Here is a 13,119-nt window from a genome sequence, read left to right as displayed (position 1 = left end):
GGCACTTTTCCCCCACGGGACTCACTCATGTTATTTGTAAAATGCGGAGATGGCAAGCAGCTCCACACTCCACGGCAGAGGACGAGCTAGGGTCCCGCACAGACCCATCGAGGGCCCTGCCAGCACCCCTACCGCCTCTGCCCGCAGGACCTCCACCTCCCCCAGGTCTTTCCGAAGGGCTGACTACCAACCAGCCAGCGCCCGGCCCCCACGCTCGCCCCGGCAGGCGGCGCGTCCCCCCCAGGCCTTCGCCCACCGCGTGGGCTCCTGCCCTTGGCCTCACCTGTCCCCGACACTCCAAGTCCCCGCGATGCCCAACTCCGGCCCGAGAAGGCTGGCTGCGACCTCGCCCGGTACCCGCCGCCCCGACACCACCATTCGCCGCCTCGACTTCCCCCGTGGCCGCCGCCCACCCGCCCCTCGCCCCGCTCACCGGGGCCGCTCACTGGCCGCCGCCGCGCCGCCTCCTCCGCGGCCTCCCTCGCGACCGGACCAGCCCCAGGGGCCGCGGGGGACCCAGGGGCCGCGGGGGACCCGGCCGCCGCTGTCGCCGCCGCCGCCTCGCCTCAGCCCAGCCCCATTGCCCTCGGCCGGCGCCGCGCGCTGCGGCTCAGGGTGAGGGAAGGAGGCGCCGCGGCGGGGCCGGGCCGGCCCTGGGACCTCCGCGCTCTCCTCCTCCTCCGCGCCCGCGGCGGCGGCGTGCAGCCGGGCAGGGCGAGAACAAGGGAGGGCGGCGGGAGGTGGGCAGGGGAGGGGGGCGGTCTGCACTCCGAAACGGCCCCCCGCCGCCAGCGACGTAGCGAACCCCCCTCCCCTCCGCGGCGGCGCCCGATCACGCTGCGGGGAGAGCCGGCGGGCAGGCGGGGGAGCGCGCGCGGGCTCAGGACTCCCGCGCCGGATGTGAGGTCACGTGATGGCTTCATCCCGGCGCGGAGGGCGGAGGACGGAGGGGCGCGGGCGACGTCAGGAGGCGGGGAAGGGGCGGGGGCAATTCCTAGGCCCCGCCCACCCATCGCCTTTGCCACCCTCCAGCGCGCAAAAGAAAGAGGCAGGTAAGGGGGGGCCGTCCAAAAACGCCGGGTGTCAGGCCAGGGTGGCTAATGGAGGGCGGCTTTTCTGGTGAGATGAAATGGGACAGCAAATCCCACTTCATCCCCTTTGGGCTATGACAACATCATAGTCTAAACTCCCGTTTTATAAATAAGGAAACTGAGGCTCACTGACTAGACAGACGTTGCCCAGAGTCATGCATGGAGGAAGCCTGTGCTGGAGTGGTGGCGAGGAAACCAGAGCCCAGCTCCCAATGCAAGGCTCTTTCGTTCCTTTAGCCACCCCCGCCCCCGCCAAAACAAACAAAACACTGTCATTCGCATATGACGACGGACTCTGCGCGCCGGCCGCAGGCGGAGGACGGGGAGGAGCGCACACGAGAAAGCTCCCACGCGCCCGCGGCTCGCCTCCGACAGGAAGGCGCCTCTTCCGACCGTCCTGAATGCCAATTAAATACTTCCCTCCGCAGAAGACTTATCTCGGGGTAGGGCCGCAGCCAGATTTCCAAATCGCGGGTTTGATTTTCGCGGCGTCCACTCCGCGACGCGCGCAGGGAGTGCGCCCGGCCACCTGCAGCCTCGGCCTGCGGCCATCTTTCCGCCTGGGGCCACTTGGCCTGAGCCCTTGGTGCCCGGCCCGCTCCGTGACTGTTCTTCTTGCCGCTACTTACAGAACTCAGCCGCCTCAGCATCTTAGAGTAGGGGACAGCATGCACGCGGACCCTGTCCACCACACCTGGAGAGCAGGGAGCACTCAGCCCCTGGACACTTACCAGGGCCGCCACCCCGGTCCACGCACGTGATGACATCTCACCTGGGGCAGCACACCGCCCAGAGTCTGCGACACTGATAACACCTCCCGGGGGCAGGAAAGCGCCACAGCCACCCCTGGTCCCCTAGATTGTGTGAGGCTGCATTTCTGCACGCCTCTTGGCGTGGACAGCACGCTGGGCCGAGATGGAGCCACAGCTTTCTCTTCCCAATCCCTGGCCTCACGGTTTGTTTCATACCTCACCGTTTGTTTCAAACCTCGTGGTGTTGAAATGATTAAATGAGATAAGGGGTGTGGTAGTGTTGGGCAAACCGCAAGAAAGCGATCTGGGTGTGGTCAGGCCCTAAAATCCTCCCCCACCTCCCCGGCTTCCTTGCCTGGCTGTTTCCTCTCAGCCTTTAAACAGGCTGGCCTCTCCAAGTCCTAAAAACAAAATTATCAAGCCAACCTCCTCCTGAAGTGCCCGCTCGAACTAGCTGCCAAGTGTTGCATGCGGACCTCAAACAGTGGTCTTCCCTGGCTGCCTCTGCTTCCTCATTTCTCAACGCTTGGCATTCTGGCTTCTCCTCCCTGACTCTGACCCTTCTTCACCCTGCTCAGGCAAGAGCAACTCATGACTTTCATTTTGCCAAACCTTGCAGGCATTCCTCAGGCCTTATCTCTCTGGTTCTTTCTGCTATATATGACACCTTGCGATGGCGCTCACCTTCTGGAATCTCTCTGCTACCTTGGTTTCAGAAGAGTGAACCCTCTCAATTATCACAGGAAGGTAAGTAAAGCCTCTGCCTCCCTTGGTAGCATCCACCTGTGAATCTGCACCTTAAATTCAGGATTCCACGCTAAGCCAACAGCTTTTCTCACTTCACTCATTCTTCTGGGATAGCCTGCATCCTCATGGATGCAGCTCCCAAATTAGCAATTTCCAACCCAGACTCCTTCCGCAAAATTTAGAACCAAATATCCAACTGCCTACCAGGCAGCTCTCGCTAGATACCACAGAGACACCCCAAACTGGATATTTCCAAAACTGAACTCATTCTCTGCTTTCATAGGTGCCCCTCCCTCAGTTGTTGGCACCACCATCTCCACAGTCATCAGAATTAGAAAGTTGGGAATGAGTGAGTCATTCTTAATTCAGCCTTCTGCCTTACGCAATCACCAAGTCCTATCTATTTCACCTCCTTAATAAGCCTCAAATTCCTATGGTGGGCCGGGCGCAGTGGCTCATGCCTGTAATCCCAGCACTTTGGGAGGCCGAGGCTGGTGGATCACACAAGGTTAGGAGTTCAAGACCAGCCCGACCAACATGGTGAAACCTCATTTCTACCAACAATACAAAATTAGCTGGGCATGGTGGCACATGCCTGTAATCCCAGCTACTTGGGAGACTGAGGCAGGAGAATCGTTTGAACCTGGGAGATGGAGGTTGCAGTGGGCTGAGATCACACCATTGCACTCCAGCCTGGCTAACGAGCAAAACCGCATCAAAAAAAAAAAAAATTCCTATGGTGGTTCCCACTGGCATCCAGCCTGAACTGTTAGACAAATTCAGCCTTCAGAATGAACTACAGTGCACTCCATTTAAAATCCTAAGAGTTGCCCCTAGGCTTCTGGCTGCAGTGTATACCTCCAAGCTACCCAGCATGAACCTGTCAACTCATTCGAGCTTTTAGAAGATCACAAAGAGCCCCAGAATTCGAGGTGCAGCCAAAGTAAGACAACATGCAGCCAGGCAAGGGAAAGCTATAGGAAAAAGAGAAGAGCAGTTGGATATTCCAAAACCTTTTCTGTTACAGATGTTTTGAGAATGGTGAAAAAAGAATTTGGACACTGGCTTTAGAGGAAGTGCTGAGTCACCAGGAAAGGCTTGAGCATGTTTACAGGTTGAAGGAAAAGAAGGTGCAAAAAAAAAAGGAGAAACTCAAGTTAGGGGAGAGAAAGAGAGTGGAACAGTCTAGGAAAGTTCTGGAAGGCTTGCTGGTTCTCAAGTCATGATGATTCTGGGTCCAAGTCCACTGCTTCCTTCCTCTGATCCTACTCACTGTAAGAGCCAACCCTGATTGCAGCTGCATGGAGATAACAGTCATGCTAGTAGGGTCTGACTTCACTTCTCACAAAGGCTATGTCGCGTCTCCTCCATCCTCAAAACCCCCATCTTTGCGTGCCTTTCCCTCTCACTATCCCCTTACCTCCTATTTCACTAAGAAAACTACACCATCAAGAGGCAACATCCTCACCTTCCTGCCCGCAAATCTGCCCATCATCCTACATCGGCCCCAGGGTCTCTTCCCACTCCAGAGGGGCAAAGCCTCCTCCTAACAGAGCTAGCTCTCCACAAAAATGACCACTGTTAGGCCAACTCCAGGGACTAGGCCTCCCCAGAATATTACTGTTGCCAACTCCGGAGGACACTTTGCAGGCCTTGTCTTTCTAGTTCTCTCAGCAGCATGTGTCTCCTACTCTTGAGACACTTTGCTGTTAGTTTTGATAACATACCTATTTTGGAATTCCTCCTCCCTGTTTCTCTCTGTCTACTCTGTCTCAGCCTCCCCAGGTGCTTCCTGTATCCTGTCTCTAAATGTTGCTATTCCCCAGGGCTTAACCTAGGACCCATTCCTGTGTCTACACAAGGTTTGTTGTTTTTTGTTTGTTTGTTTGTTTTTAATTTGACATCTCTTGACCATACAAGAGTTGTGGACGGGCTTCAGAAGGATCTATAAGCTCCTTAAACTTGGATGCAAATACTTTTAAAGGAAGAAGTGGAGCTTTTAGCAGCTTCCCAGAGGTGTCTGGGTCCCCCAAAAAAGATAAGAGGACTGAACCACATGCTCTTCCCTGGTGGCCTCATCTACCATGGCTATAGCTGTCATCTGCATATACATTAATAACTGTCAACTGAGGCTGGGCTTGGTGGCTCACACCTTTAATCCCAGCACCTTGGGAGGCCGAGGCGGGCGGATCACCTGAGGTCGGGAGTTTGAGACCAGCCTGGCCAACATGGTGAAACCCCATCTCCACTAAACATACAAAAATTAGCCGGACGTGGTGGTGTGCGCCTGTAATCCCAGCTACTTGGGAGGCTGAGGCAGGAGAATCACTTGAACCCAGGAGGCAGAGGCTGCAGTGAGCTGAGATGGCACCATTGCACTCTAGCCTTGTTGACAGAGCAAGACTCTATCTCAAAAAAAACCAAAAACAAAAACAAAAAACAAAACTGTCAACCATATGCCTGCAGCCCAGGCCTCTCCTCAGAGTCCCGTGGCCATTTCTCCCTATCGTTTTCACACGGTGTTTCACCGGTGCCAGATAAGTTCACTTATCCCAAACTCAACTCCTGCCTTTCTTCCCCAAACCAGCTCCTCTCCTGGGCCTCCTGACCTTAGCAAAGATGCTCTCTCCCAAACAACTGCTGAAGCCCAAAACCTGGGAGTCATTCTTTACACCTCCTTCTCATTCCCCACCCATCCAATCCAACACCAAGTCCATTTCAAATCCTTCCCCATCACTCCATCTTCACTGCCACTAGAATAATGCATGACCCCCCGTCTTTCACCTGGCACTAGTGCATTCGCTCCCAGTTCCACTGCCACTAGAATAACGCATGCCTCCTCCATCTCTCACCTGGCATGCCACCTCCATCTCTCATCTGGCACTAGTGCATTCGCTCCCAGCGGGTTCCTCTGCTTTTACTCTTGCCCACCTTCAGTGCATTCTTGCAGAGCAGCCAGAGTATTAGTTTATGTGACTTCAAGCAGAGCTACTGATAAAAGCGTTCACTTGCTTCCCATCTCGCTTAGAATACTAGATGAACTTCTTGGGTCCACAAAGTCCAGTGCAGGATGTGACCTGCCCACCACTTCCCCCTTCACTGGCAGTCCTCTGCCCTCCCTGTCTTCTCACCGCAGACCCCTTCCCCAAGTTACTCCAACTCCACTAGGCCTTCTTTCAATTCCTCAGACGCACCAACCTCTTTCCTGCCTCAGGGTCTTTGTACCATCTGTTCTTACCCTTCCCTTTTTTTTCTTGCCTGACTAACTTATAAGTTGAACTTGGGGCTTAAATCCACATACAGTTGTCCCTCGATATCCACAGGGAATTGGTTTCAGAACCTCTGTGGATACCGAAATCCAAAAATACTCAAGTTTCTTGGATTAAAGGGTATAGTATTTGCATATAACCTATATACATCCTCCTGTGTACTTTTTTTTTTTTTTTTTTTTGAGACAGAGTCTTATTCGGTCACCCAGGCTGGAATGCAATGGCATGATCTCGGCTCAGTGCAACCTCCGCCTCCCGGGTTCAAGCATTTCTTCTGCTTCAGCCTCCTGAGTAGCTGGGATTACAGGTGCCCGCCACCACGCCCAGCTAATTTTTTGTATTTTTAGTAGAGACAGGTTTTCACCATATTGGCCAGGCTGGTCTTAAACTACTGACCTCAGGTGATCCACCTGTTTCAGCCTCCCAAACTGCTGGGATTACTGGCATGAGCCATGACAACCCATCATCTATACTTTAAATCATCACTTGATTACTTATAATACAATGTAAATGCTATGCAAATACATTTTTATTTATAGTATTTTTATTGTGTTGTTGTTATATTTATCTCAAGGCTGTGATTGCATGATACTCATGTAAGATTGAAAAAGTAATGGTTGTTTATTTTTGTAAATATGAGAAGGACTTTTGGGATTGTGGGAAAGGGGTGCATAAAATATCCTTCTCACCTGGGCATAGTGGCAGGTGCCTGTAGTCCCAGCTACTTGGGAGGCTGAGGTGGGAGGATTTCTAGGATTGCCTAAGCCCAGGAGTTTGAGTCTACAGTGAGCTATGATTGTGGCACTGCACTCCAGCCTGGGCAACATAGTGAGATCTCAGCTCTCAGAAAAAAAAAAAAAAAATCCCCCATCCCCACCCAAACCATCTCTTTGTGATGCTTCTGGTAAGGAATAAGTCAGTTTGGTGTATCACTATAGACCCAGCACTAGATGAAGCCTGGCGTGTGGTAGACACTCGAATATTTGCACCTGATGGATGACTGAATGAATGAATTTACAATCTCAGATATCATCTCTAAATGCCTTCCCTGACTCCCAGGCTAAGAATCCCTCTTTAGCTGAGTGTGGCGGCTCACCCCTGTAATCCCAATACTTTGGGAGGCTGAGGCAGGTGGATCAGTTGAGGTCAGGAGTTTGAGACCAGCCTGACCAACATGATGAAACCCTGTCTTTACCAAAAATGCAAAAATTAGCCAGCCGTGGTGGCAGGCACCTATAATCCCAGCCACTCAGGAGGCTGAGGTGGGAGAATCGCTTGAACGCAGAGGTAGAGGTTTGCAGTGAGCCGAGATCGCACCACTGCACTCCAGCCTGGCAATAGAGCAAGACTGCATCTCAAAAAATAAAACAAAAAGAATCCCTCTTTAGCGCATATTTGTCTCACTGCATTTACAACCTTGAATAAATACCTATTTAGTGTTTGTGTTTTCCGTGAGTCTACCTTATTCGTGTTTTTTTCCTAAGGTTCTAAATACTTTCATGTGTTATCTCATTTAATCATCACAACAATGCCAACACTAAAAATAGTAGTTACTATTCTTTTCATTTTTATAGATGAAGAAACGGAAGAAACTTTACATATATTATCTCATTTAATCTTTGTAACAATTCTAGGAAGGAGGTACTATTATTATTTCTGCTTACAGATGAAATTGAGGAAAGCTTAAAAATCCCATTTTACAGAATGGAAAAAGATACGTTCAATAACTCACCGAAAAGCACAGCCAGGATTTAAACCCAGACACTTTGCTCCAGAGCCAAACTCTTGACCAGTATAACCAAATGAAGCCAGAGTGATTCACCATCTCACATCCAAACTCTGGATTATCTGTTTAAGCACCCAGGCTTCCACCTCCTCATGAGCCGGGACCTTCCTCAGTCACGTCTGGATCCTCAGCCCCCCACAGCACACAGCGGTAGTCAGAAAGTATGCTGAGTAAGTGGAGAACAAGATAGCGTTGATTTCCACAACCACGATGTCAGACTAGCAATGGAATTGTTTTGATTCTCCTTTTATAGAGAAGAAAAATGAGATTCACAGCTTCACACGAGGGAGTGTCTTGTCTAACAATCTCTGACTGAGTTCAGCCCTTGTTTGTATTCCCTCTGCTGCTTCCACGAAAGGGTAGAAGTCACATGTTTAGATTATGAAGACCTTACCTTAAGAAATGGCAAAACAAGCAAACAAAACAAACACAGAACTCATTGCCTTTCCTAGAAAAACTGTCCATTAAAAGTACTTTGAGGCTAGGCACAGTGGCTCCTGCCTATAATTTCAGCACTTTGGGAGGCCGAGGTGGGTGGACCACCCGCCTGGCCAACATGGCGAAACCGATCCCTTCTAAACATACAAAAATTAGCCAGGTGTGGTGGCACGCGCCTGTAATACCAGCTACCTGGGAGGCCAAGGCAGGGGAATTGCTTGAACCTGGGAGGTGGAGGTTGCAGTGAGCCGAAATCGTGCCACTGCACTCCAGCCTGGGCAACAGAGGGAGACTTTGTCTCAAAAAAAGAAAATAAAGTACTTTGATTATGAGTATGATGTTTGCCCAACAAGCTCTATCTCTCTTTCTTTTAGTGCCTCCTACACCATTCAGTTCCTGTTTAGCTTGACCTATGCAGGCCACTGTGTGTGTGTGTACTGGAATGGGAACAGAGAGCAGGACTGTTTAGTCAGATGTCTACAAATCAGAGTCCAGGGCCATCACTGACTTGTTTCTGTCTCTAAACAAAGCATGTAAAAGCTGTTTGCCTCTGCCATGAGGCAAAAGCATGTGCTTGGCATTTTTCTGAGGTCATGGTGCCCTAGGATGTGATGGTTCACATGACACTGAATATTGTTTACCAACTAACTATTTAGGATACGGGGTCCCTCCTGGAGGAGTGCTTACTGCTGGCATAGGGCCAGTGTGCTGATAACCTGGTTCTCCAAGAGATTGAAAGCCCTGACTGTGTGACACCTGCCAATTTAATGGTGTAAATGCTCCCACCACAGGCAGTTTCAAGCTACCAAGAGTTTCCCTACTGCTTCACAAAATTCCTGAAAATATTTATTTATTTATTTATTTTATTGTTTTTGAAATGGAGTTTCGCTCTCATTGCCCAGGCTGGAGTAAAATGGCACCATCTTGGCTCACTGCAACCTCCGCCCCCCCGGGTTCAGGTGATTATCCTGCCTCAGCCTCCCGAGTAACTGGTACTACAGGTGCCCGGCACCACACCTGGCTAATTTTTGTATTTTTAGTAGAGACGGGGCTTCACCATGTTGGCCAGGCTGGTCTTGAACTCCTGACCTCATGAGATCCTCCCACCTTGGCTTCCCAAAGTGCTGGGATTACAGGTGTGAGCCACCACACCTGGCCCAAATTCCTGAAAATTTAACAGTCAGCACTAGTGAGCCAATACACACCAGCCCCAGCACGCTGCTATGTATAATAATTCCTTGTGTGGGTGGGAAGAGAAGAATTACAAGTAGTCCTTTAAGATTTTGGCTTGGCCGGGTGCAGTGGCTTACGCCTGTAATCCCAGCACTTTGGGAGGCCGAGTCAGGTGGGATCACAAGGTCAGGAGTTCGAGACCAGCCTGGCCAATGTGGTGAAACTCCATCTCTACTAAAAATACAAAAAATTAGCTGGGCGTAGGGGCGGGCGCCTGTAATCCCAGCCACTCGGGAGGCTGAGGTCAGATAATCACTTGAACCCCGGAGGCAGACATTGCAGTGAACCGAGATCATGTCACTGCACTCCAGCCTGGGCAAGAAAGTGAGACTCCATCTCAAAACAAAAAAAAGATTTTGGCTTTAGAGGCCAAGGCCTGACTCATAGTCTGTCATAGGGAATTTCCCTGCATTTTGATGTAATGATTTGTTCTCTGATGGGAAAAGTGCAATCTCTAATTTTTTTTTTTTTTTTTTGAGACAGAGTCTCGCTCTGTCGCCAAGGCTGGAGTGCAGTGGCCGGATCTCAGCTCACTGCAAGCTCCGCCTCCCGGGTTCACGCCATTCTCCTGCCTCAGCCTCCCGAGTAGCTGGGACTACAGGCGCCCGCCACCTTGCCTGGCTAGTTTGTTTTTTGTATTTTTTAGTAGAGACGGGGTTTCACCACGTTAGCCAGGATGGTCTCGATCTCCTGACCTCGTGATCCGCCCGTCTCGGCCTCCCAAAGTGCTGGGATTACAGGCTTGAGCCACCGCGCCCGGCCAATCTCTAATATTAATGTTAGAGATGGGGAAACTGAGTTCGAGTCGTAGCCTTCTTCTGTCATGTATTTCTTTCTTTGAATCTAAATCGAAATGGGAATAATATTGCCCATGGCAGAGGTTGTTTAATTATCTAATAATATTGCCCATGGCAGAGGTTGTTTAATTATCTAATAATATTGCCCATGGCAGAGGTTGTTTAATTATCTAACACACTCTGCTATAGCACTTAACTACCTGGTAGGCACTATTTAAGTACTTTACGAACTTATTTAATCTTTATGACAACACTGTTAGATAAGTACTATCACTAATTTAGAGATGAAAAGACCAAAATACAAGGAAGATAATGAAGTTCTTTGCGGTTGGAGCTAGAAGGTGAGAAAGCCAGGATTTGAACCTGGCTTCAAAGTCCACGCTCCTCGGCCCCAAGCCAAAGCCAGCTGCCTGTTTTTGTGGTTTTACTGGAACACAGCCACGCTCATTCATTTACATATTGCCTGGCTGCTTTTTTGTTACAACAGAGAGTTGAATCCTTGCGACAGAGACCATATGGCCCACAAGGCCCACAATATTTACTATCTGGCCCTTTACAGAAAATGTTTGCTGACCCTGGCTCCATAGTATCCTGTCTGTTTGTTTGGAGTGAGACATTGGTTATTATGTGGAGCCTGATAGTCCCCAATGTCAAGCTGGTTGCTGGGCCAATAAGATAAGCAAAAAATAGTATCCAGATTGTAACTATACTTTCTTATTTATACTATAACAATTGTGTCCGTGAAATAGCATTCTCAAGCATAAGGCGTAAACTTCAGTAACAAATGATCCATGCAAATGTGTATTAATAGAAATATGTATCTGGACTTAAGTATCACCTGCCTTGCTGGCTCAAACCTGTAATCCCAGCACTTTGGGAGGCCAAGGTGGGCAGATCACCTGAGGCCAAGAGTTCAAGACCAACCTGGCCAACATGGTGAAGCCTCATCTCTGTTAAAAATACAAAAAGTAGCCGGGCATGGTGGCAGGCACCTGTAATCTCAGCTACTCAGGAGGCTGAAGCAGAGAATTGCTTGAACCCAGGAGGCAGAGGTTGTGGTAAGCCGAGATCACATCACTGCGCTCCAGTTTGGGCGACAGAGCAAGACTCCATCTCAAACAAAGAAAAAAGAAATATGTCTGTGACTTCATAGGATCACAACATCTCAAGGTTGAAATTAATTCAGAGATGACTTATCCCAACCTTAACTCCTCTTGGGAATATTGCATCGAATTTCTAAAGTTAATGCTGTAGATTCCTCTTAATCATTCCTTGAGTCCTGCAAGATGATTCCTCTGTATAGAAACGGCCTTTTTGCCATCCTGGCCAACGTGGCAAAACCCCATCTCTACTAAAATACAAAAATCGGACAGGTGTGGTGGCGGGTGCCTGTAATCTCAGCTACTCGGGAGCTGAGGCAGGAGAGTCCCTTGAACCCGGGAGACAGAGCTTGCAGTGAGCCGAGATCACACCACTGCACTCCAGCCTGGGGGACAGCGAGGCTCCCTCTCAAAAAAAGAAAAAGAAAAAAAAAAAAAAAGAAATGGTTTTTTTGCAAAGGTATCTATTTTATGGGACTGAGGGATCAGGCTCACATCACCACAGCTGTCGTTCAGTCTCCAAGGCAGCTCCTCCATGCGTCTGTTTCAGATGCCAAGAAGAGAAGCTCGTCAAAGCCTGTCATTCACTGGCCTGGATAGTCATTAAAAACTTTCCCTGACCTTTGCGGCTACTTCCTGTGAGCAGCCCAGGGACGGCCAGTCACTTGTGACCTGTTTTCAGAGCTGGCAGTTCTGACTTCTAGAACACACTCGGAGCAAGCCCATCTGTAGCTGGTTGACTGAGTTTCCTTTGGGCTCCTGGCACCAGAAAGAATTGCTCCCTGGAAGGATCGTAGGTGGCACTCTTGTTTCATTGCCCGCTCAGGTGGGCAGATTTTCATAGCCCTATAAACCGCAGTCAACATCTCAAGATCTTCAGAAGGATGTGTATGATCTTCTATTTGCTAAAGACAGTTGCTTCCTTATGGTAATTTCTTTAAAAGGTGGGGCACAGTGGCTCACATGGGACCTCGTCTCCACAAAACTAAAAAAAATTTGCCAGGTGTGGTGGCGTGCATCTGTAGTCCCATCCCAGCTACTCAGGAGGCTGAGGCAGAAGGCTCGCTTGAGCCCAGGAGATGGAGTCTACGGTGAGCTGTGATGGTGTCACTGCATTCCAGCCCGGTGATAGAGCAAGACCCTGTCTCTAAAACAACAAAACAAAACAGAACCATTAGCTCTTCTTTTTTGTCTTGTTTTGTTTTGTTTTGCTTTCCTCAGAGCAGAGATGCCTCACTGCAATAGGTAAATTAAGGTGATCCTGATTGCCAGCTCCGGTGTGGAAGTCCCAAGGCCAAGGAATTTCTTTCGTAAACATTTCAAAAGTGAGTCGATCCAAAATGCACCTCCACCATGAGATTACCTGTAATCTAATTCAACCTAGAAGATGGAGTACAAACAGCTTGAAGTTCTGCAAATTTCACAACAGCAGCAACCACAAAATGAAAGTGAACAAGGCTTTGGCCAGGCGCGGCGGCTCACGCCTGTACTCCCAGCACTTTGGGAGGCCGAGGCGGGCGGATCACCTGAAGTCGGGAGTGCGAGACCAGCCTGACCAACATGGAGAAACCCCATCTCTACTAAAAATACAGAAGTAGTGAGGCGTGGTGGCGCATTCCTGTAATCCCAGCCACTCGGGAGGCTGAACCAGGAGAATCGCTTGAACCCAGGAGGCAGAGGTTGCAGTGAGCTGAGATCATGCCATTGCACTCCAGCCTGGGCAACAAGAACAAAACTCCATCTGAAAAAAAAAAAAAGAAAGTGAACAAGGCTTTAAGGTGGAGCACACCAGAAACATCTTGCTATTTCCACATCTCTCTTTGTCACTACACCCCTTAAATACACTTAAATAGCTCATATTACCAGCAGAGACAACCAACGTAAAACCTCTTGGGGCTTTATAGAA

The 13,119-nt window shown here is 49.9% G+C and overlaps 1 protein-coding gene across 9 annotated transcripts in view; it reads right to left on the bottom strand.

The window, feature by feature from the left end:
• Window positions 1-1,965, bottom strand: part of ATP13A3 (ATPase 13A3) — an 89,322-nt gene extending 87,357 nt beyond the window's left edge. For 5 of the 9 annotated variants that reach the window (XM_030937125.1, XM_030937114.1, XM_030937129.1 and 2 more), the window contains exon 1: window positions 434-900. The gene's annotated coding sequence lies outside the window, so the exon portion shown is untranslated. Of the gene's footprint in view, window positions 1-283; window positions 402-433; window positions 901-1,822; window positions 1,842-1,863 lie in introns of those variants that run through there. The other 4 variants (XM_010372990.2, XM_010372989.2, XM_030937117.1 and 1 more) reach the window with 3 other exon arrangements.
• Between the last annotated feature and the right edge of the window lie 11,154 nt (window positions 1,966-13,119).

The sequence above is a fragment of the Rhinopithecus roxellana genome, chromosome 1 (assembly GCF_007565055.1).
Source record: "Rhinopithecus roxellana isolate Shanxi Qingling chromosome 1, ASM756505v1, whole genome shotgun sequence".
Taxonomy (NCBI): domain Eukaryota; kingdom Metazoa; phylum Chordata; class Mammalia; order Primates; family Cercopithecidae; genus Rhinopithecus; species Rhinopithecus roxellana.
This window is presented reverse-complemented; position numbering and strand designations above follow the sequence as displayed.